This window comes from Carcharhinus amblyrhynchos, chromosome 8 (genome assembly GCF_965287045.1).
Source record: "Carcharhinus amblyrhynchos chromosome 8, sCarAmb.v2.hapA, whole genome shotgun sequence".
Classification (NCBI taxonomy): domain Eukaryota; kingdom Metazoa; phylum Chordata; class Chondrichthyes; order Carcharhiniformes; family Carcharhinidae; genus Carcharhinus; species Carcharhinus amblyrhynchos.
Genome location: NC_137331.1, coordinates 62,870,956 through 62,895,453, shown reverse-complemented (window position 1 = coordinate 62,895,453; position 24,498 = coordinate 62,870,956). Strand labels below are relative to the sequence as shown.

The 24,498-nt window shown below is 39.9% G+C and overlaps 1 protein-coding gene across 3 annotated transcripts in view; it reads left to right on the top strand.

The window, feature by feature from the left end:
• The first annotated feature begins 657 nt into the window (after positions 1 to 657).
• chd7 (chromodomain helicase DNA binding protein 7) overlaps positions 658 to 24,498 on the top strand; it is a 249,444-nt gene continuing 225,603 nt past the window's right edge. For 2 of the 3 annotated variants that reach the window (XM_080194190.1, XM_080194188.1), the window contains exon 1: positions 658 to 851. The gene's annotated coding sequence lies outside the window, so the exon portion shown is untranslated. The remainder of the gene's footprint in view (positions 852 to 24,498) is intronic. The other variant, XM_080194189.1, reaches the window with a different exon arrangement.

Below are 24,498 nucleotides of genomic sequence, written 5' to 3'. Positions count from 1 at the left end.
TTGTGCGTGTTAAACATACGTCAAGTCCAATTGGCCTAGCTCCATCAAAAGCTCACATCCAACCCCCAGCCGCTCCTCCTCACAACCTCCACATTTACTAAACCTTCATCCCATTGGTAAACGTCAGAGGACAACATTTTTTTTATAATTTCCCTCCCCTCCCCCTCCTTTTCCTGCGTTGTCTGTTTTTTAAAAAAAGATCCGAAAGATAAAAAAAACTATCAAACTCTCGGAGCGGCAAAGAACAGAAGCGAAAGCATTTTCCAGTGTCGGCAAAACGGCCACGCCGTTAAAACTCGGAATCTCGGCGTTTGAATTTTTTTTAAAAAGATTCCCCCAGCCGGCGCGTTCCGGGCCCGCGTGCTCGGGATGTGGGGGGCGGGGGGAGGGAGGCGGACGGCCAATCCGGAGGCGGCAGAGAAATATGCAAATCATATTCACTGACGTGATTCGTTGAGCGGGGCGCGCGCGTTGCGTGCACGCAGCGTGCGTGCTGGGAGAGAGGGGGACGTGCGCGGTCGCTCAGCAGCGTGCGGCGGGTGGGTGGGAGCCGCGGGGACGCGCCGAGAGGGAGGGAAGCCGCGGGGACGCGCGGGGGAAGCCGGGGCTCCAACTTCTGGTGAGAGAGAAATAACACAAAGGAGTGAGTGAGTGAGGACAGGCGGCGAGCGAGAAGATTATCACAACTATAAAACACGAGTGAAGCGCCGCTGGGGTAAAAATCTATAATAAACCGTTTAAAAAAATAAAAAAAACAGGATTTGAATTAACGTAAATTTAGCAAACGCACCAGAGCGAAAGAAGAGTGAGGAAAAAAATCAATTTAATTTAAAAAAAGGAACACCAACAAAGTAAGTACGGAGAGAAGTGTGTGAGAGTCGGCGTTTGGGTCGAGTTAGGGGAAATTTGACTGTAAATAAACATGAAAGGACTGGGAGGAGGAGGTGGGGGCAGGCGGTCAGCGAGATCACTAACTACCACTACTAGAGAGAGTGCGTTGCCGCTGGCAAAAGCAGCCATTAACATTTCATTAATAGAGCAGCGCTGTCCTCATCACAGCCAGCAGTGAGTTTACTGTCTGTCTCTCTCTCTGGTAATAAATGAGTGTCGGTGCCCTGTCCTTTACTTGGTGTGCTATGATTGTGGGTTTAGTGTAAGTTTCTCTTCGCTCTCTCTCTGTCTCTCGCTTGTCTATCTGTGTGTGGTTTGGGTACTTGGTGGTTCCCTGAGGTCATTGGAGTGTACGCGAATGGTTTGAACTAGTTTCTCACACACGCACCGTGGCGGCTGCCGCCGCTCCGCGGGTCAGGGGAGGCAATGGGGGAAGGAGAGGGCTCCAAGGGGGCAAGAGAGTGAGAGATAAAGAGGGGAAGGTGGGTGGGGGAATGAGATAAGGAGAGGAGCGGTTTTGCAAATAAATGATTGCTCCTTTTGAAGGAGAGAATATTCAACTTCTAACTCAAACGGCGTGTTTAATGTTTCCGTTACCGTTTCCTTTGCTAGTCGCATTTGATAACAACCACCAAAAGGCAAGAGGTTAAAAAGGCGCTTCTCTTTGTGGTCGGTTTCAGTCCTGGTTAGTTGTCGCTCAGTCTTGGTCCAGCCGGTGGTTTTAATCTCCTTTTTGATATAGGGTAGAACGTGGTCTGAGAGACTTCTGGTCTTTCGCAACAGAATCGAGTGTGTTGTTGATAAGCTGGGCTTTTGACTCACTTTTCGCTTCTTTAAAGCCCAAATCATTCACGGAACTGTGCAAATCGACTTTTTTCATTCATTCGTTTGCACCGTCTTCCAAGATAAAGCGATTGTTTCTCTTTTAAAAAAGAAATCTTAAATGTGTGTGAGTGCATATATTTCAAAACTGAGTTCAAGAGAGGACACAAAACACGTGCATTTGTGAAAGTATATGGAGAAAAAATCAAGGTGAAGGGGGCAATGGGGAATGTTAAGGGGAGGGGAAGATCCCACACGGCACTCAAGCATTCGCCCAACATTCACCAACCACCATCATCAAGGCTTAATCATCCATGTTTGTCGTTGTCTTCGGCGGCAAGGACACACACATTCACACATTGTAAACCTCTTTGTTCGAGGGGTGGGAGGGGGGATACGCGCACACTTTTAAAATAAAAACTTGCAGGTCAACCTTCAGGTTTCTGTTACCCACTGTATGGTTAGTGAATTTTCAAACTATTTCCTTACGTTTCTCCAGTAAAGTAACTTTTTTTTCTCATGAGGAGAACAGAGCTCTCTCTTTCGTTTGTTTGGTCAGCGTTTTCTCTCTGGACAGGCTGTACACAAAGAATCGCTCTTAACCTAAGATGGCAGCTTAATTTGACTCCGGTCATTGACAATAATTATGAGAAAGACTGAAGCTATCCCGTCCTTTACGCCAAGTTTCGCCCCCTCTTCTGTTTTCTTGAGGAGTGAATCTTGATTGTTAATTTTTGGGGGGGATTCAAATCATTTTTCCGGAGTGGTGTAATGGGCATTGAAATTTTGATTTTTTTTTCTAAAACATACAAGTCAGTTTTGCAAAACTGACCAAGTATATTGATAAAAAGCAGTTAGCATATTTATTGAATCAGATTCGGAGAAATGTACCTGCCTTACGAGCTACCATGCAAGGTTGTAGAGGTCTCGCTTCAGTTATGGAGGTGGGATATAGTAGTATAGTATACAGGATGGATTTATGAAACTGAGGTGCAAATCAATTCTTAATCCTAATATTGGGTAAAATATAGTTAACCAAGTCAAATTTGTTATCAGACAACTAGAAGATGCATTCCTCTGGCTGTAAAGAACGGAGTAGTGGGAGCAGCCATTTAAGTTTTAAATGGGATCGACCCTCAATCTTTTGTTAGTGCTATGATATGTTTGTATTTTTATATAGTTGTATTTTTTCAGAAAAAAACTTTAATGTGTATTTTGAAGTCTGATATTTAGATTTGAAAAGATTACTTTTTGTCCGTCTCTCGCGTTAGATGACCTAATTTGTAATATGCCAATAGTATTTAGTGATGCATTACAATATATATAAAGCTTTGATTATATACATTAGATAATCTCTGATTCTCTTTGAGATCAATTACAGATATAGAAAATAGCTGTTTTGGAGTCTGGATAGAGCATGATTTTTCTCCATTTGAGTAGCTTACTTTGTTTTCCAAATCAGCCTCAAATGTTAATAAAATGCCTTGTGGAGTTTCAACACTAGTTCACAGATCAGAACTGGGATGCTTAGTTACAGGCAACCAACATTGGGAGTGTGACTGGTACTAAGCATTCTAATAACCAGCACATGTTCATCTTCCTCCCTACTTTGCTTCCATTCATAGGGAGCCAGTTTCTTGTCTGAGTTTTTTTGTAAGTTTCTTCAACAAAGTGAGTTATGTTCTTACTAGGTTGATAATTTACATTAGACTTCTGATTTCAATCATCTGTTAGCGAGATATAATGGAATGACACTGGAGAAATATACCGGTGCTACCTTGCAACATCCTTCAAATCCAATGACAAGAAAGGCAATCCAACAGCAGCATCCTCTCCCAAACCATGCCTGACACCAGGATCCTGAAGCAATTGCTCTATTCTGAGATCCATCGTGGCAGAGACTCCCAGGAGGACACCGGAAGCCTAAAGCAATATCTTCAAAGCATCCCTGAAGAGGTCAAACATCTGTCAACTCACAGGCAAAAATTGAGAAAGCAAATTCTGGAAAGCATTGAACACATCAGGGGACTTTGGGACCATGCAGAGGTGAATTGGAAGTGTCAGGGAGCACAAACCTCCAACCAACCCATATAGCCAATACGTCCAAGCAACCCCTGCCCAGAATCTGGCAAAATCTATGGATCACACATTGGATGCAGCTATTTCAGATACCATTCAGAAACTGGAAACAAGTCATTTTCAGTCCTGCATGACTGCCTAAGTAGAAGAAAATGATAGTAGTTTGGAAACATGTATACCTGGGAGAAATGTAGATACAAAGTAGTTTGTTCAGTTGCATGTGCACCTTTCTTAAAAGAAAAGGACCATAAACAACAAAATGAACACCTTGAGGAAATACTGGATGGTATTGGAAGTGTCACCTTGAGGAAATGTGTTTCTTTATTCTTTATTAATTTGTGTGCTTTATACATAGATGGTAATGTAATTTGTTGCCTGTTCCTAATGTGAGAAAATGAAAAATGCTTTTTTGAATACAATGCTTGCTCAGCAATTTCAAAGAGCAGTTAAGAGTCAATCACATTGCTGTGGGTCTGCTGACACACATAGGCCGGACTGGGGAAGGATGGCAGATTTCCTTCCCTAAAGGATATTAGTGCACTAGGTGAGATTTCATGATAGCTTTATGGTCATAATTAGTGATGTTAGCTTTTTTAAGTTCAAAAAATTCAAGGTTTTTTATTAATGAATTTTGATTCCCAGGTTGATGTAGTAAGATTTGAACAAATGTCTTTGGATCACTTATCTAAACCTTTGGATTACTGGTCCAGTAATATAACACTTGTGCTTCATTTTTACCTATCTGGACAGCAATTGGGGATTTATATTTTTAGTGGTAAATATTAACTTACGCAGAGCAGTGTGCCAGTTGCATTACTTAAAACTGAAACGTCACTAAGTATAGATATTCAGTTCTAAATTTTTATCTTTAAAATGAAAATGTTATCAGTAGACAAAGTAATTTAATGCAAATTGCTTTAATAGTAAATATGTAAATCATGTACAGGATTTAAAAACAGAGCTTTTGGAAGGTTTTATCAGTAATTTCAAGACACCTAGTTCTCAATTGTCTTTGTAAACAGTTTTTGAGACGAAATGTAAAAGGCCTAACTGTTGCACTGCAAATTCTAAAATGGGTAAAAGTAAGGTATTGGGTGACCTCCAAATTTAAACTACTAAAATTATTATTTATCCAGGAAGAAATAGCTGCCCACCAACTTTAATTTCTTTCATGAACTTCAAATTGGCAACTGAACTTAAAAGTAACTGGTTAAATGCATCTTACAAACATAAAAATGAATAGATTCACTATGATGCTGCATCCCTCCCTAAGTCTATAACAAAATCAAGAAAGTATGCTCTTTCTTGCCTCTGTGAAAGAGGCAAGAAGCTTTTCACAATGATTAATTTAGATTTAAAAAAAGACACTGCCTTGTATGTATATAATGGTAGTAATTGTGGCCTTTTAATATTTAGGTGCACAAGATCATTTAAAAGAAAGGAAAAATATATTTGATTCAGTTATGATGTATTTGAACATGAGGATCCCAAGTGATTTGCTCTTTTAAAATGTATACTATATGTAGCAAAGGTCTTTTATGGCCCACAACTCAGCAGAGCAGCATTAAAATTAATAAACTTTTACAGGCATACCTGTTAATGTTGCAAACCGTAAGGATGAGCTATTTGTCTTCTAAGGAAGACAAGTTGAGCAATAAAAGTATATATGTCAAATTCACAATGTTACAAAATTGTGAAATAGTCATCATGATGACTATTAAACGTTTTCCTGAATTTTATCTTTTGGTTTGTTTTATTGTGCATAATGTTTGAAGAAAATAAAACCAGTAATTTCAGAAATTGGAGGCAATTTAACAAGTATGTAGATGTGTTATGTGCTTCTATTGCCAAAAGCTGTGGTGCTTTCCCACCTCCCCCCTGTTGTCCCTGACTTTTTTTCAGCCTTTGACATAGCTGACCATGTTGTCCTCCAATGCCTCTTTATTTTTCTGCCCTCACATCTTCAAATAACTATCCTTTGTGGACTTGGGGTCAGTTTTTAAATGTAGCAGCAAGGTTAAACATTGCTTACCAGTCTTTACTATTGACTATCTGATCTAGATGTGGATGAATTATGACCTCCATATTTGATCTTAGCAAGACTAAAGCCATCTTGCACCGCACCCAGTTAAAGCCATCTCCTGTAGCATTCAACTGTCTTTTATCTTTGTGGCTGAATCCTCAGATTAAACCTGACTACACACAACTTGGTATTTGTTATCAAACAGTACCAAGAGCATTACATGATCCCTACTGCTGTTGAATGCTTTTGATTTTCATCACCAATTGATTATCCTCATGTTTTTGGTTCTGCCCTCAAATTCAGTGCCATAAAACTTTGATCATGTGCCACAGTTAAGTTCTGGTCCCAATTCTTTGGTCAGATTTTATTGGATCTCTATCCAGCCATATGGTAATTTTAATATCATCTTCATCTACAAATTATCAAACTACATTGCCTTATCCATCTCCATGTCTCCACTCATACCAGTTCCTGTATCTACTCTTTGAATTCCTTTCTGCATCCTTCCATGTGTAAGTCCTACTCAAGGGCTTGAATACAAAAATTAAGGTGTTGATACTCCAGAATAGTATTGAAGGAGTGCTGCACTGTTGAAAGTGCCGTCTTTCAGATGAGAAGTTAAACTGGAGTCCCAACTGTCTTTTGTGGTGCATGTAAAAGATCTCATGACACTATTTTGAAAAATAAACAGGGGAGTTATTCCTGGCCAATATTTATCCCACAATCAGCATCACAACTGTTTATCTGGTCGTTATTGCCACAGTTAGTGGAAATTTGCTATGCACAAATTGCCTGCCGCTTATACAATCCAACAGTAACCACATTTCAAAGTCTGTAATCCATTGTCTGTAAAACCAATTTGAGATGTTTGCTATATAAATGTCAGTGTTTCATTTAGGTTTTCTCTACTTTTTGCTGCAGAACTTCTGACTATTTTCACTCTGTACTTTGCAGCAATTACTAAATTGACTGATCTTGTTCTCTTGCCTCTTTGCTCTTGCTTATGGTCACTATCCTTAATTATTTTCCTTTTCACAATGGAACATTTTATTTCATTGAAGGTGCTATATAAGTTCGAGAATTAATTCAGAAAACTACTTTTATATATTGGTGTAGTTTAAAGCATGTGTGCGATGCATGCTTTTGGTAAATTGCAATTGCACATTAATCAGAACAATGCACCACACTTATAAAATAAATAGTATATTGTGATAGTGATTGAATATTTGTGTTGCTTATGTGGGAACTAAGGTACCATAAAAAAATGTAAACCAGGAAAATTGTGTGGTTCCTTCCTAAGACTTTATTGTTGTCCTCTCCTAAAGGTGTTGATTCCTTACAGAGGTGTGACACTAAGGATAATGGTTGCCTTCTAGTACTTCCCTTGTGTAAACTTTGACAGTGCCAGGCTATTTGACTGTGGGGGAAGGGAGATTGGTTCTGCAACCAAGCTGAATCTTGTTCTTGGTGTCAGAAAGTATGCTTTCAGCAAGAATTTCTGGTTAACAAATGTAAATATGAATTTTGACTTTTTGATTTTTCTTCCAAACTGCACATAGTGCAAGTTCAGCAATTGGATTTCAGCCAGGTTGAAGCTGAGCATCTAAATTGAGATAATATTTTAGATATTCAGCCACTTATTGGATAAGCTGACATGGATCTGTGTGGTGCCTAATTATGAAAAATGTGACCTTTGTGCCAATAGTGAGCTCTCTGTATAACTTCCCCAACCATCACATTGTCTGTCTGCTGTTTCATTCGTTTGGGGGAAAATTAAACTCTTTAGATCAAGTCAATTCTTTGAATGAAGTTTCATACATTTTTGTATTTCACTGCATATTGGATTTACTTCCCTGAAGGTGGCAGTATAAATGGTTACATTGTGCAGATTTTCACAATGCATGTTTGCATTTTCTGCAGTAAAAAGTTCGACAACCCATGCCACATTCTTGTCTAGCTCTTTCTCCTTTGTCTTCCTTTTTTAAAAGACTCTAATAACACTTTTTTCACCTTATTTCCTTTTACTTTCTTCATTTCCTTCTGAAATTTTGTTGGAGTTATGCTGGGCTATGATACTGAACCTTCATGGCTGCTTCATACATTGGTCAAATCACTGTTTTTCACATAACTCGGACATCATGGGTAACCAACAACGCTATACCAGATCCTGTTTGTGCTTGCCCTTTCATTAGGGGTCTGTGCGTGTAATGATTTGGAGTGGGAAATTGGTCATGTCGTATGTTGTCATGGTAGACTTTAAATTGAACTTGGAGAGGAAGATTATGTACTATAACATCACTTCTCCAATGCCCCCCCCCCCCCCCCGCCCCCCCCCCCAAATTATAACCCTTAATTCCTTTCTTGTTCAAAATTGCTTTACCATTCAATGAGGTAGCCTCAACTGCTTCACTGGACAGGGAATTCCACAGATTCACAACCCTTTGGGTGAAGATACAATTAATGCATTTAAATACATTTAATATTTCATCAAAATTTTGTATGTAAGAAAAGCAGTTGAAACAGATTTGTGATGCTATAACAGTGGAAGTTATTTTCATTGGTTTTTCAAGTGTTCCAGGTGTACTTCATTTGCTTTAATTAGTCTAGTTTTTTATTGGGAATGTGGGTGATTGTTCTGATTGTGATGAAAATGAAAATATAGCTCTAAAATGCTTGAACAGTATCAATAATCATAGAGGCCAGGGCCCTGAATCATTTGGCTCTCAATTAAAGTCCTCATTCTTGAGTGTAAATCTCTGTAATCTCCAGCTCCATAACCCTCCAAGTGCCCTGATTTTAGTTGCTCCACCATTGGTGGCTGTCCCTTCAGCTGCCTCAGTCCTAAACTTCAAAGTTGCTTCCCTAAACCCTTCTTTCCTCTTTTAAAATATCGCTTAAAATTCACCTCTTTGATCAAATCTTTGGCCTTCTGTCCAAATATTGCCTTGTTATAGCTGAGTGTCAAATTTTGCTTTATACTTGTGAAATGCCTGGGTGTTTCATTACATTAAAGGCATACATACACGTTGGTGAACTTTCTTCTCTCGCAATTAACTAGAAATAACAAATGCTTAATCTGTAGAAAACATCCACTTTAATTTTCTTTGTCTATATACAATCATGCATTAATGTCGTTCTATTTTTTCCTCCATTATTTATCATCCAAAGGTGGTGATTTGAGGTGGAGTATGAATTTTGACAGCCTTCCTTTGACAGAATTATCTGAACTTCTCAACAAATTTCAACCTCAGTGAGATATAGTGGTGTATGATTCCACTGAGCTTTGTCTATCATCCAGTACTTCGGTCAATCAGTAATGGCTCATTTGTGAGCTTAGTGAACATTGGCTAATCAACCATCAGGCTGCACTATAACTCGGTTTGGTCTATTCCTTTTTTTTGCCTAAGATTCGCATGATCATTCTAGCACAACAGCTAGTTAGTCCTCAGAATTGGTAACCCTGGCTAGTGTCTTTTTTTTTGCCCCTTTTACATATAATACTCCCATGGTTGATAGTGTCTGTGAATAAGGCAGATTGGGCTGGGTACTGGAATCTTAAAATAATATTGAGGTTGACAGTTGAGATCTCTCAATGGCAAATTATCAAACTGAATTTAATAAATTTGATAATTTGTGGCCTGACACCATGAAAGCTGATGTTTTATCAAAAAAGAACAAGATGTTCTGTGTAATACCCTTCAGGTCAGGAAAGCCTAAAAGGTTCGAAAACAATAGGACAAGCCACTAAGTTTCAAAGGAAATACGACATGTAAGTGTTACTCTGAAACTTTTTCAGGGTAACTAGGGATGGCTAAAATGTTGCCAGTGACATCCAAATCCCAGAAGCCATATTTTAAAAGTTGTCTATATGGCGGAGTTCCATTTGAGTAGTGAATTTATCTTCATTGAAGCTTCACTCTCATTCATGTGCGAATGTAGGGAGTGAATGTGAGTTTTTGATTGAGAGAGCATTGTAACTTGATCTGTCGCTCGCTCTGTCTCTTCCAGGAGGGGTCACTCTCCAGCAATTAGCAGAATTCCTTGCTACATTCTCTTGCTTTTCCTATACTGTACCCCTCAACAATTGTTGGAACAGCTAAATATAACATCTGATGACTGCTAACTCATCAGAGAGCAGGGATTGAATTGAGCCTTCCGAGCCTGCATAGTGTGACACCCTGTCAAAGTACATTGAGTCACTTGAGGTTGCTTTTTGAATTTTATGTCAATAAAAACTTCACTCCTGAATTGTGAGCTTTATAGTATTATATTTTAAAGTAGACAGAAATTTCAGCTCTGTAATTCTTATGACAATTGCTAGCAATGTATTAAATTTTGTCCTTGTAATTGGGATGTCAACAGGTTGCCTGAAACCTAACTGACTGTTAGCTTTAAATATATTTGTAATTTACTAATGTAACATGATTTGTACAAGGGTGGATCAGAATAGGTACCTATCATCCCCTTTCAATTATTTGGACTGTTTTGGAACTCTGGCTGCTGTTGCTCATTGCACTTGTCAAGGCATTAAATATGTTAGCAAGCTGCTAGTAACAGTTCAGTCAAGCTGTTTAAATTTGGGAAAGCACTTGAGTTGTGGTAAACGCATCCCGCATACAGATGTTTTTCTGAAAAGCTTAAGATCTTTTATTTAAAATAGTGGTTTTCTGTCCATTGTCATGCTACATTATAAGATCATAAGAAATAGGAGCAGGAGTAGGCCTTCGAGCCTGCGCCGCCTTTCAATAAGATCATGGCTTATCTGAAGTGGATCAGTTCCACTTTCCTGCTCTCTCCCCATAACCCTTAATTCCAATGTCTGTCAAAAACCTATCTACCCGTGACTTAAATATATTTAGCGAGGTAGCCCCCACCACTTCAACGGGCAGAGAATTCCAGAGATTCACCACCCTTTGAGAGAAGAAGTTCCTCCTCAACTCCATTCTAAACTGCACCCCCCTCCCTTATTTTGAGGCTGTGCCCTCTAGTCCTGCTATCCTTTCTAAGCAGGAAGAATCTCTCCATCTCTACCCTATCCATCCCTTTTCATTATCTTCTACGTCTCTAAGATCCCCCCCTCATCCTTCTAAACTCCGAGTACAGACCCAGTCTACTTAGTCTCTCTTCATAGTCCAACCCCCTCATCTCCGGTATCGGCCTAGTGAACCTCCTCTGCACTCCCTGCAAGGCCAAAATATCCTTGCGCAAGTGCGGTGACCAAAACTGCACACAGTACTCCAGCTGCGGCCTCACCAGTGCCCTGTACAGTTGCAGCAAGACCCCCCTGCTTTTATGTTCTATCCCCCTCGCTATAAAGGCCAGCATCTTGATCACCTGCTGCACCTGCAGACTGGGTTTTTGCGACTCATGCACAAGGACCCCCAGGTCCCTCTGCACCGTAGCATGCTGCAGCTTTTCGCCCTTTAAATAGTAATCCCTTCTACTATTATTTCTGCCAAAGTGGATAACCTCACACTTGCTAACATTGTACTCCATCTGCCAGGCCCTTGTCCACTCGCTCAGCCTATCCAGATCCCTCTGCAGACTTTCCACACCCTCCGCGCAATTTGCTTTTCCACTCATCTTCGTGTCATCCGCAAATTTCATCACCCTACACTCAGCCCCCTCCTCCAGATCATCTATATAAATGGTAAATAGCTAAGGCCCCAGCACCAATCCCTGTGGCACTCCACTAGTCACCAACCGCCAATCAAAATAGCACCCATTGATACCAGCTCTCTGCCTCCTATTAGACAACCAATCCTCTATCCACGCTAACACCTTACCCCCAACTCCATGCACCCTAACCTTCTGAAGCAACCTTTTGTGAGGTTATGAAAGAGATCCTCATTTTGAGGAAAGAAAATCCTCATTATGAAAGAGGATAACTTGGTTCAACCTCAGGATATCCCAAAGCACTTAACAACCAATTTAAAAACTTTTGAAGAACAATCCCTGTTATGGAAAAGCAGCAGCCAATTTGTGTGCACAAATTTCACACACCAATGTGGAAAATGGTTAAATAAACAGTGATGAGTTGATAATGTTGCTTGAGGGATAAATGTCAGGATCTGAGGAAAACTATCATGCTCTATGGAATCTTTTGCATCCATTTGGGAGGGCATGCGGGACTTCTGTTTCCATTCATAAGTTGGCATCTCTGACATTGTTACATTCCCTTAGTATTAGTGCTGAAGGGCTAGTCTCAATAACGTGCTCAAGCCTGTAGAGTGGGGCATGAACCCATGACTTTCTGACTCAAGTTTCACTACTGGGCCAAAATTGACGAGTAGTCCATATTGTAGCAAGAACATGTCTTTCCTATTGACTTTTCATTTTTGGTTTAAAGGAAAACCATCTTTCATATGCCATTATATCTTTTGACCTTTTTTACCTGTTCCAACTAGATGTAAAAAAAATTCTGTAACACCTGTGCAAAAAGTCTAACTTTCATCTCTGAAATAACACATGCAAAATGGGTTGACTAATCATATATCTAGTTGCTGCTTGCCAACCTTACTTTGCAAAACAAAAGTAGGTGTTATTACAACCCCCCCCGCCCCTGAAAAAAAGTGATTACACTTCAGAAGTAATTCAATGGCTGTGATGTGTTTTGGGGTATCCTAAGAACATTTATATACTTTTTAATCCCAAAACCAAAAAATGCTGGAAAAACTCAGCAGGGCCTGGCAGCGTCTGTGGAGAGAAAAACATTTAAGTTTGTGTGACTGTTCTATAACTTCTACTTAATTTCCAGACCTGCTGAGTTTTTTTTATAGCATTTTCTATTTTTGTTTTAGATTCCAACAACCGCAATTTTTGCCATTTTATATTCATCCCTCTTTCTATTTGCTAATCAGCTTCTAACTGCCATCTGCCATCTCTTTCTCCTCATTTCTCTCTTTTTGCCACCTTGCCTGCCTTTCCCTACCTTGCCAGATGCCATCCCACACTTTTTCCCTGGCTCACACTTGCGTCCAACTCTTCCTGGCTTGTTAGTTAGCAGCCATTTAGCAGCTATTTTTCAAATAATATTTCATTACCTATCTATTGATATGAAGTACATGAGATGTATGAATTTTTATTTTGCAGATATCTAGTCTATAGTCTTATGTGCATGACCACAGCCATATAGTTAAATGTAGTATAACACATGCTACAACACATCTCCTCTACTTTACACACTGCATTTATTTTTGTTCATTTGTGTATTATGATTATCCCTGGCAAGACCTGCATTTATTACCCACTCCAAATTGCTTAAATCTGTGGTGATGAGCCATTCCTGAACCACTGCAATCCATGTGGCGATGGTACATGCACACTGGAATTGGGGATGGAGCTTCAACATTGAACAATCTTGAAGGAAAGACCTTATATTTCCAAATATGACTTGTTGGGGAACTTGGACTTTGTAGTGTTCTCGTGTCTGCTGTCGTTGTCCTTACTGGGTGATAAAAGCTGTGGGTTTGAGAGATGTTGTCACATATGTGTTGGAACTTTTAAATTCTATCAAGATAGATAAGTCGCTGGGACCAGATGGGATGTACCCCAGGTTACAGTGGGAGGTGAGGGAAGAGATTGCAGAGCCTCTGGTGATGATCTTTGCGTCGTTGATGGAGACAGGAGAGGTTCCGGAGAATTGGAGGATTGCGGATGTGGTTCCTATTTTCAAGAAAGGGAACAGGGATAGCCTGGGAAATTACCGACCAGTGAGTTTGACCTCAGTGGTTGGTAAGTTGATGGAGAGGATACTGAGGGACAGGATTTATGAACATTTAGAGAAGTTTAGTATGATCAGAAATAGTCAGCACGGCTTTGTCAAGGGCAGGTCATGCCTTACGAGCCGAGTTGAGTTCTTTGAAGATGTGACTAAACACGTTGACGAAGGAAGAGCGGTGGATGTGGTTTACATGGACTTCAGCAAGGCATTTGATAAGGTCCCCCATGCAAGACTTCTTGAGAAAGTGAGAGGGCATGGGATCCGAGGGGCAGTTGCCTTGTGGATCCAGAACTGGCTTGCCTGCAGAAGGCAGAGAGTGGTTGCAGATGTGTCTTTTTCTGCATGGAGGTCGGTCACCAGTGGAGTGCCCCAGGGATCTGTTCTAGGACCCTTGCTGTTTGTCATTTTCATAAATGACCTGGATGAGGAAGTGGAAGGATGGGTTGGTAAGTTTGCCGACGACACGAAGGTTGGTGGTGTTGTGGATAGTCTGGAGGGATGTCAAAAGTTGCAGCGAGATATAGATAGGATGCAAGACTGGGTGGAGAAGCGGCAGATGGACTTCAACGCAGATAAATGTGTAGTGGTCCATTTTGGCAGGTCCAATGGGATGAAGGAGTACAATATCAATGGTAGGGCTCTTAGCAGTGTTGAGGAGCAGAAGGACCTTGGGGTCTGGGTCCATAGGACTCTTAAATCAGCCTCGCAAGTGGAGGATGTGGTCAAGAAGGCGTATGGTGTAGTAACCGTCACTAATCGAGGGATTGAGTTTAGGAGTCAGGAGATAATGCTGCAACTTTATAAGACCCTTGTCAGACTCCACTTGGAGTACTGTCTGCAGTTCTGGTCGCCTCACTACAAGAAGGATGTGGAAGCTATTGAAAGTGTGCAGAGGAGATTTACAAGGATGTTGCCTGGATTGGGCGGCATGCCTTATGAGGATAGGTTGAGGGAGCTAGGTCGTTTCTCCCTGGAGAAACGAGGGTTGAGAGGCGACCTGATAGAGGTTTAAAAAATGTTGAGAGGTATAGGTAGGGTGGATTCTCAGAGGCTATTCCCCAGGGTTGAAATGGTCGCTACGAGTGGACACGGGTTTAAGGTGCTGGAGAGTAGGTACAGAGGAGATGTCAGGAGTAAGTTTTTCACTGAGGGCGGTGAGTGAGTGGAATTGGCTGCCATCAGTGGTGGTGGAGGCAAACTCGCTGGGGTCTTTTAAGAGACTTCTGGATGAGTACATGGGATTTAATGGGATTGATGGTTATGGATAGGCCTGGTAGGTAGGGATGTGATTGGCTCAACTTGTGGGCTGAAGGGCCTGTTTGCTGTAGTGTTCTATGTTCTATATGTATTGGCAAGCTACTGCATCTTGTAGATGGTACACACAATAGCCATGTTGCTCTGGTGGTGGAGGAAGTAATGTTGAAGACGGTGGATGGGGTGCTGGCTGCTTTATCCTTTAGGTGTTGAACTTTATTGCTGGAATTACTTCATTCATCCAGGTAAGTAGCGAGTATGCCATTATAGAATGGTCACAGCACAGAAGGAGACCATTTGCCAGTTGTGTCCATAACACTCCCCCACCCTTTCTCCAATTTCTTTCTGTCAGATGCTTATTATCCAATTCCCTTTTGAAAGTCATGATTGATTCTGCTTTTACAACAATCTCAGGTAGTAGAATCCACATGCTAACCATTCATTTCATAAAGAGTTTCTCTTGTTTCCATTGGTTCGTTTGCCAATCACTCACCTTAAAACACTGTCCCTTTGGTTCTTGATTTCCTCTGCCATTGGAACAGTGACTATCTCTTTATGCACTTGTGTCAATCAAGTTTAATCTCTGCTTTCTCTAGTCTATGCATATAACCGGAGTCCCTTATTTCTGAAAACAGTCTATAAATCTCTTCTGCAATGTTCTTCTCATGCCTTCATATTTTCCTAAACTTTAGAATTAGATACAGTAGTCTAATTGTGGAGAGATGAATGTTCTGCATAACTTTTTAAAAATTCTGCGCATCTATTCCTTGTATGCCTTTTCAACTAGCCCTTTCACCTTTTGTGACTTGCGCACACGTACCCCAGGTGTCCATGTTCTTGCATCCCTTTTGCTTTGCTTCATTCTTCCGAACATACCTCTGACTTCTCTTTAAATTTCATCTGACATTTCTCCACTCATTCTACCAACCTGTTTATGTCCTCACCTGAGTGCTGATTTGTGCTCTGTAGATATTGGAATTTGTGCCTTGTAGGTGCTTTGGGGAGTCAGAAGGTGAGACATTGCCTGCAGAATACCTGGCCTCTACTGTGGCTACATGATAAAGTGGTAGTAGACACTAATGCCACACATCTGTTGAAGCTGGAATGTAGACTGGCTCTTAGTGCATTATGACACCCAGTGCTTCATTATCTGATGAGTTACAGCTGGAATTGACTGATCAATCCGAGCTCTCTGTCCTAATAGTGGAGGGTAGGTTAACTGAAATAATTGAAGCTGGTTGTGTCAGGACACGACCCTGAGGAACTCTTGCAGTGATATCTTGGGGTTCAAATGTCTGACCTCCAACAAGTGCAAATATTTTCCTTCATGCAAAGGTTTGATGCTGGATAGTTGAGTTTTCTCCCTGATTCCTGTGGATTTCAATTTGCTAGGGCTCCTTGATGTCAAATTCAGTCAAATGTTATTGATATCTAGTTGTTTTCACATCATGTCTGGAATTCAACTCTCTTATCAAAGTTTGAATGAAGGTTGTAATGAGATTTTGTACCATAAAGTCCAGGTGGAACCAAACTGTGAGCAAGTGTAATTTGTTAGTATTGTTGACAACTGCTTCCAGCACTCAATAGACTATTGTGATGACAATTAGTCAGATCATATTTGCCCTGCTTTTCATGGATAGGAAGTACCTAGAAAATTTCCACTTTGTCAGGTGAGTGTGTTGATTTGGCTGGAGGTGTGGTTAGTTCAGGAACACTAGATCACCCATTCAACCATTCTGGCTGAAAATGGTTACAAGTGCCTCAGCCCTGTCTTGTTGAATCCTATCATTAAGGACGGGAATGTTGGTGGAGCTATCTCCTTCTGATTTTTTTTTAATGCTCCTCACTCGAGCATGTTGCAGTCCTGTTTTGGAGCTTTACCAGATTGGCAATTAATTTTTAGGTACTCCTGGCATGTACCCTATTGACCTGATTGAATTTAGGTTGGTCCCTTGGTTTTGTGGTAATGGTAAAGTGAGGGGTTATGCAGGCTATGTTGATTTTGGTAGAATATAACATTACTGCTGATGGCGCACAGTGCATCATGGATGTCTTAAGTTTGAGGATTTTATGGCCCTGCTCTTTTTCTTTAGGAATGTTAAACATAGAGGAGGAGTGATTAATTGTAATTTGCATGGCATTTCCTTGCCAATGTTTAATTTGATGTAATGACACTTGATGGGTACAGAGTTGATGTTGAGGGCTCCCAGGGCCATTTCCTCTGTGCTGTATCTCTTTCTGATGAACAGGTCATAGCCAAAGGTGGTGATAGAGTTGTCTAGGACATTGGTCATATGGTATCAGAATCAGATGCATACTGCTTGAAGGTTTGTCCTGTTTTGTTCTTTGTCATTAGCAATTTGGTATAACTGGCCAATTCACTGGCTCATTAAGAGTCAGCCACTTTGCTTGGTTCTGAAGGAGTGATTAATCTAGTGCTACTCCCCTGCCTTTTCCCTGCAGCCCTGCAAATGTTTCTTTTTCAGATAGTGATCCAATTCCCTTTACATATGTGTTGGTATGGCAAGTTCAAATGCTTTTGCAGGACACTGTTGGAGACCAACCAAATGCACATACTCTCAATCACAAATTTGTATATTTGGTAACTGAATACATGGCAATTTGTAAATCTTGGATTTTATCTTAGAAGCTGTACTGGAATGAATGAGATTTTTAAATACCTCATTTATTGCTGAAGAGAGAGAGACTTGATGCCAAAGTTTATTATCCTAGATTCTTCAGGAATAATCACAAGCATTTCAAGCGATTAGAACAATTTATGTTGCAATAGTTCAGGGTTCTGATTGGCTGGAAAATTAGCTCTGATTGACCAAAATATTGCTATAGAGAAGCCATGGGGACCTATAGGCTCCCCAAACTCCTGGTGCAAGGTTTGAACATATTCGTTTTTGCAGAAAATGTGACCCTGCATATAACTGTCACTTCTGGAAAGTGTAAATGAGTTATGTTACAAGTTCAACTGATTATCTTAAATCAGTTGATAGTGTAGCTATTACCTTGCATGTTACCAAATGCCTTATTTAGGTTTTATAAAGCCTTTCTATATCTTAAGTGTGCATTTTCATATTTTGAGGTCATTGTAGATTTACACTTTAGTTAAGTGTATATTTTACAAAACCATTGTACATTTTGATCTCTGTGAATAACACATTGGCATGACATGCTTACACGGGGACCATTCCAGATTAGGAGGTTAGTTTTATTGGTTTTGGTTTCAAAGATACTTTTGGCCTGGCCTGGGATGAAAGTCCCATATGATGGTTGTTTTGGTTAGAGTTATTATTTTACTGTCTAATGGATAGGGCCAGGCTGGGCAGTTTGCATCAAGTTTTCTGAGATTGGGTTGCTTGATATTTCTGTCTTGGTGGGAAGAGGAGGAGGAGAAACACTGGTGTAGCGGTATAACAGTAATGTTGCTGGACTAGATATCATAAAGCCAGGTTGATGCTTTAGGAACATGGATTCAAATCCCAACATGGCAGCTGGTGGAATTTGATCTCAGTCCATAAAGCCTGGAATTGCGAGCTAGATTCAGTCATGGTGAGCCTGACAACTATCATTAATTGTCTTAAAAACTCATCTGGTTCACTAATGTCCTTCAGGAAAGGAAATCTGCCATCCTTACCTGGTCTGGCCTACACATGACTCCAGATCCCCAGCAATATCCTTAACTCTTAACTGTTCTTACAAACAACCTAAAGAGTTAATCATTTTGGAGAAATTAGGAATGGGCAACAAATGCTGGTCTTGTGACACCCATATCTCATGCAAAAATGAAGAAAGAAATTCTAGTCAGAGATTAATTTTGTTTGGCCTAATCCCATTTGTTCAACCAAATGTTTGCATGGGAGGGCCGTCACATTTATCTGCTAGATTTGCGAGAGCCTATCTTGTTGTGGAGTGGTCTTCATTTTTAGATGGACTATCCCAGCAAGCACTGAGCTTGACCTTTGGGATTGCAAGCACTTGTTATTGATCCCTGACTTATGTCTTGAATGGTTTGATATGGGGGTTGGGGAGCTGGGCAGGCCAGAATATCTATGGGAGGTTTCTATTCAAGTCATAGTCTTGGTGGGAGGAATTTCAGTGAGATTTTACTTCATCTGACAGATTTGTGGGCAATGATAAGAATGATGCAAACATCAAGAATAAGATTACTTCCTTTCCCCAAAATTTCAAAACTGAGGTCTGGTTTGGTTATTTTAACATGTCTTGGGTGATCAAAAATTCCCTTTTTTCTGTTCTTTAACTGGAACTATATGATGTATGATGTATCCTTCGGCATATGTTAAAGCCATATAACCATCTAAATGGATCATTGGTGTTTTTGGTTTTATTTTCACTTGTAAGTAAATCACTCAAGCTGTACATGGTAAGTTGTATAATGGAGTATTGCTCTATATTGTTGCATGTTGTCATTGATAGAAACTGTTGCATCCTTAGAATAAAACAAGTAAACCATGTAAAGCAAGAAAAAGATAATCCTCACTTTCTGCTTTCAGTATTAGTAATTTTTTTTAAAGTTCTGTTTTTCTTCCGTATCCTTTCCTCGGTTGCACATCAATTGAGTCAAGAGGCTAGATGAGCTACTCATGGCTTCCACCCATTACCATTTGCATAGGCCACTGAAAGTGCAAGAATAGCCTAAAATTCATTCTATTCCCTTTTTCTAATTGCCCTGACACCTCCCCTGCCACCCCCACTACCCCCACTCTTCGTGGCCAACACCTAGTGCCATTTTCCATTGTGTACTTGAAGTGGCTTAAATCCATGATATAGTTAGGACTTAAACCAGATAGACTTTTGGATTGAACACTGGTTTTCTCCCTCATCTGCTCCTTGGCTCCACATGTGGTGCAGTACGTTGTTTCAGCATTCTGTTCCAGTAAAAGGAAGATGTTTTTATTTGTTATTTTGATATTATGAATATTTGTATAATGCATTGATGTAATTTTAAATTACGTGTGGTGCCTCTGTGCATGGGAATAAGGTTTATATGTGGATTTCCCCATCTGGTGAATTCTTAATGTTGGCTGCGTTGGTGGCAGAAGCATTTATCTAGAGCAGAGGAAATCTTAAATCACTGGTTAGTCTTGAATGCTTGTCAGCAGTTGCATTAGAATAGGTTTTCCCGGCTTTGGTTGGGATGAGAAGGTGTAAGGAGGCAAAAGAAAACAAAAATGAAATCCAGAATCTGGATGTTCTGCAATATTTTTAGTAGATTAGAACAAAGATATATTCTCATGTGTTTGAAGTAGATTCTTCCAGATGCTTCTGAGATTTACCCTTTATGTTGGTAAAGCTGCTCAATCTGCTTCTCCATCCATCTGTTTTTTTTCCTTATCACTTGTAATTTTCAGAACATCCATGTGCATTTCCTTATGTTTTCAAATCAGTGTATGCTTTGCATATTTATGAGCAACAAAATCAAAGTGAGGGAAAATAGAAAATAGATGCACGAAAATGAAAGGCTTATATTTTTGGTATAAAATGGTGACACGATAGCACACTGCTGCCTCACAGAGCCAGAGTCCGAAAGAAGTGCTGGTTAGGTGCATTGGCCATGCTAAAGTCTCCTGGAGTGTGGCGACTAGAGGATTTTCACAGTAACTTCATTTGCAGTGTTAATGTAAGCCTAATTGTGGCACCAATAAAATTATTAAAATAAAGACAATTTGTGATCAAATGTTACCAACATGCAAATCGGTATTCCCATGTTTCCACTTGCCAAATCCACGAAAATGGTCAGATTCAAGTCATGTAGATTCTGTAATACTTAGAGCTACTATTACAAGAGGTGCTTGAAATTTATCATGCAAGTCAACCAGCCTGAAAGTATCACACCACTAAATAGGTAGATCTATTTCTATATATACTGTACCACTTTACACAGATTTGAGCAGTGGTGTTGGAGCAAAGCCAATTTGTGATAGTATGTCACAAATTTAACCAAGTTTTTTTGATTACGCTATGAATTTGTTGCCAAATTGGTATCAAGTGTAACAACATAAGTCAGTTTATTTTTCCTTCATATGTTACTTTGTCTTTGATTTTATACAAAATAATGTTTACAAGCTGTTTGGTGTCGTAACCAAATTGTTCCTCCAATATTGCCATTGTGCCAAAGTCAGATCTTGGGGAGAGTTGATTTTAACAATGCAAAGTTGTACAAAATCTGCTTTTTATATGGATTATCAAAATGTAATTCCTATTCTTTAATCAGTAACTTGTTGAAAAGAAAATTATTTTGAAGTAGATGGATTTGAAATCATTCTAAAGCTATTATGATAGTGATGTGAATATCAGCCAATTATATCATACCTTATTTACTGCTGAAACAGGTACTTGCTGAGGCCCAATTTTGGCTTTCATGTCATTTTAGTTCTGTTAAGGAAAGGGAATAATTTCTGATAAATTTACCATGCATCATATTAAATGTTTTGCATCTTAATTGAAAATGTTATTAAAGCGCCTTTGAACTGTATCACCTTCCAGTTCATGCACCTGTTATGTTATAAGTCTCTGTGCTAACAGACCAAATATTTCAGGCTATTTCCTTGGTTTTGTAATTGGAGCCTAAATGAAAATACTTGATTTTGTATGCAACTACAGGAGATGTTTTCCTTGTGCTTTCTGCTACTCTTGTATGCAGGCAGCTCTGTTTTAATCCTGAACCCTTAATTCTGCTGTAATAAATGGAATCAAAGTTGTGCCTAAAATGGAATGAATGAGATAAAGATATATAGAGATATTTTAGGTGGTGTTTCATATAACAAGTATTACAAGGAAGATACATCTTACCTCAAATGAAACACGTTGCATGTTCTGCTCAGGTTTCTGCTCCTCTCAAGTAGGAAAAAGTACTTGAACCTTGATATAAGTTTTTATTTTGTGGACAAAATAGTTTTTGATCTTGGAGTTTTTTTAATACTTTAAACTTTTTAATGCAATATGTACTTTAAAGACTTTTTTTAGACAGAAGTTCTAAGTCTGTCGTCTTAATGTTCCCATCCTTGTGTCTAAATCAATTCTGGTTTTATATTTCCCTATCTTTGTAAGTTCACCCCTAAAGCTCTCTCTTTCCCCCTCATCCCCAACAACTTTTAGTTGTACTGATTATGACTTCTTGTGCATCTTCCCCTCCCAAACATTGATAACTGATATTTGGCTACTTGGGTGTTATGTTATGGAATTCCCTCCCTGTCCCTCTCATTATCCCCAATCCCTACTCATCTTTGAACTCCCACATTATTGACCAAGCTTTTAATCACCTCTCTAAATATATTCTTATAATTAGTAAGAAGTGTCTGGGAACATTTGCTCCATTATGGTGCTATATTAAATGCAAGTTGTATTTGTATAATTAATCGTGTGAGGAAACACTGTTTTGTAATGCAGAACTGTCACACTGTAAGCTTGAGTCCTCATAGAAAATATAAACAAAATTAGACTGCAGTTTTATATTTTTTTCCAAATGAAATGGATGGAAAACCAATATGGAGTATTATGCATATTCATACTGTTCAAGAAGCAGTACAATCAATGATGAATTGAATGACATTCTGTGTGTTGGGTGAGGGAAGAAGGAGCAGCAGTAATTGGAGGGAATAGAGATGCTCTGTGGTTCTATGATGCACTAGTTGCATTTTGGATAAACAACATGGCTTTTAGTGATGATAGCTTTAGTTTGTAAAACATAGAATAAAAACCATTCATGCGTATGGGAATACAGTGTAACCTGGATTACTTGTGTTCCATGCTACTTAAAATTGTGCAGTATTTGAAGATTAAAGGGATGTGAGATGTTGCCTCAATAGCTCTGGTTAGAGCACTGGTCTTGTAAGACAAAGATCAAAAGTTCAATTCTTAATTCAGAGTTGGGGTGAGTGAGGCTGTTAGCATTTTTGTTTAAGCGTAGTTTTCTGTCAGCACTATCAGTTGATGCAGCCAAAGCTGACCAGTTGATTCTACTAGATCACAGCTTCTTGTAATCTGCAACTCCAGCCACACAACATGTGATATAGCTGAGAGGGACAGCCTAAAATGTTCCCTCGACACCGACTATGGGCCTCTAGTTATCTGGTCATCAGGCTCCCAGTGCTGATTTTAAAAAAATAACTTAGAGCCTGTTTAAGCACATTCCTGTGGTGATGAGATACCCAGTTAAATAGTCAGGCACTCTTGAATTTAAAGCTTGACTATTTGCATGATTGCTGAATGTGAGTGTCTAGCTTCTTTAGTGCTCCTCTTGGCTTCTAGGAGACAGTAATTGGTTTTGGAGAAAGTGTTTTTGGATAACTTCCTCAGGTTTATAGCAAACTTGGCAACTAGAGTTGCAGCAGGATGGGGTGGAGCCACATATCAGCTAGTGCAGTCTGCATCTGTTGTGATGAGTGCTTAAGAAAACCTTAATAATGAAGAGAGCAAGCAGCAGTGTATAATTTGACTTGATTAGTTGCTGGTTTATATACCTATATTGAATTGGCCATTCAACCTTGCAGGCCTGTTCTGCTGTTCAATTAGATAATATAAGAGGTCAGACAACACCAGGTTATAGTCCAATAGGTTTATTTGAAATCTCAAACTTTTGGAGTGCTGCTCCTTGTAGCTCCTTGAGGACTTCACCTGACGAGGGAGCAGCACTCCAAAAGCTTGTGATTTCAAATAAACCTACAGGAATATGACATGGTGTCGTGTGACCTTTCATCTTGTGTACCCCAGTCCAACACCAGCATTTCTTCAGGTGGATAATGACCAATGTCTTTTAACTGTATTTAACTGACTTTACCTCTATCATAAAGTCAAAAGTGAGGATGTTTGCCAATGACTACACAATGTTCAGCACCATTCGCAACAACTCATACTGAAGCAGTCCATGTTCGAATGCAACAAGATCTGGACAATATCCAGGCTGGGCTGACGAATGGCAAGCAACATTCATGCCACACAAATGCCAGGCAATGACCATCACCAATAAGAGACACTCTGACCACTGCCCTTTGACATTCAGTGGTGTAACCATCACTGACTCCCCCATTGTCAACATCCTTGGGGTTACTATTGACCATAAACCCAACTGAACTCACTACATAAACACAGTAGCTATAAAATCAGGTCAGAGGCTAGGAATGCTGAAGCGAGTAACTCACCTACTAACTCCCCAGAGACTATCCACCATCTACAAGGCACAAGTCAGGTGTGTGATGGAATACTCCCCACTTGCCTGGATAAGTGCAGCTCCAACAACAGAAGAAGCTTGACACCATCTAGGACAAAGCGGCCCACTTGATTGGCATCACATCGACAAACATTCAATCTCTCCACCACTGGTGCTCATTAGCAGTAGTGTGTACTATCTACAAGATGCACTGCAGCAATTCATCAAAGATCCTTAGCACCTTCCAAACCCATGACCACTCACCATCCTGACTTGGAAATATATAGCCATTCTTTCGCAGTCACTGGATCAAAATCTTGGAATTCCCTCCCTAATGGCATTGTGGGTCAACCCACAGAACATGGACTGCAGCGATTCAAGAAGGCAGCTCACCATCACCACCTCAAGGGCAACTAAGAATGGACAATAAATGCTGACCAGCCAGTGATGCTCATGTCCCACGAATGAATTAAAAAAAAACCCTTAATACCCTTGCCTAACAGAAGTCTCATCTCAGTTTGACATTTT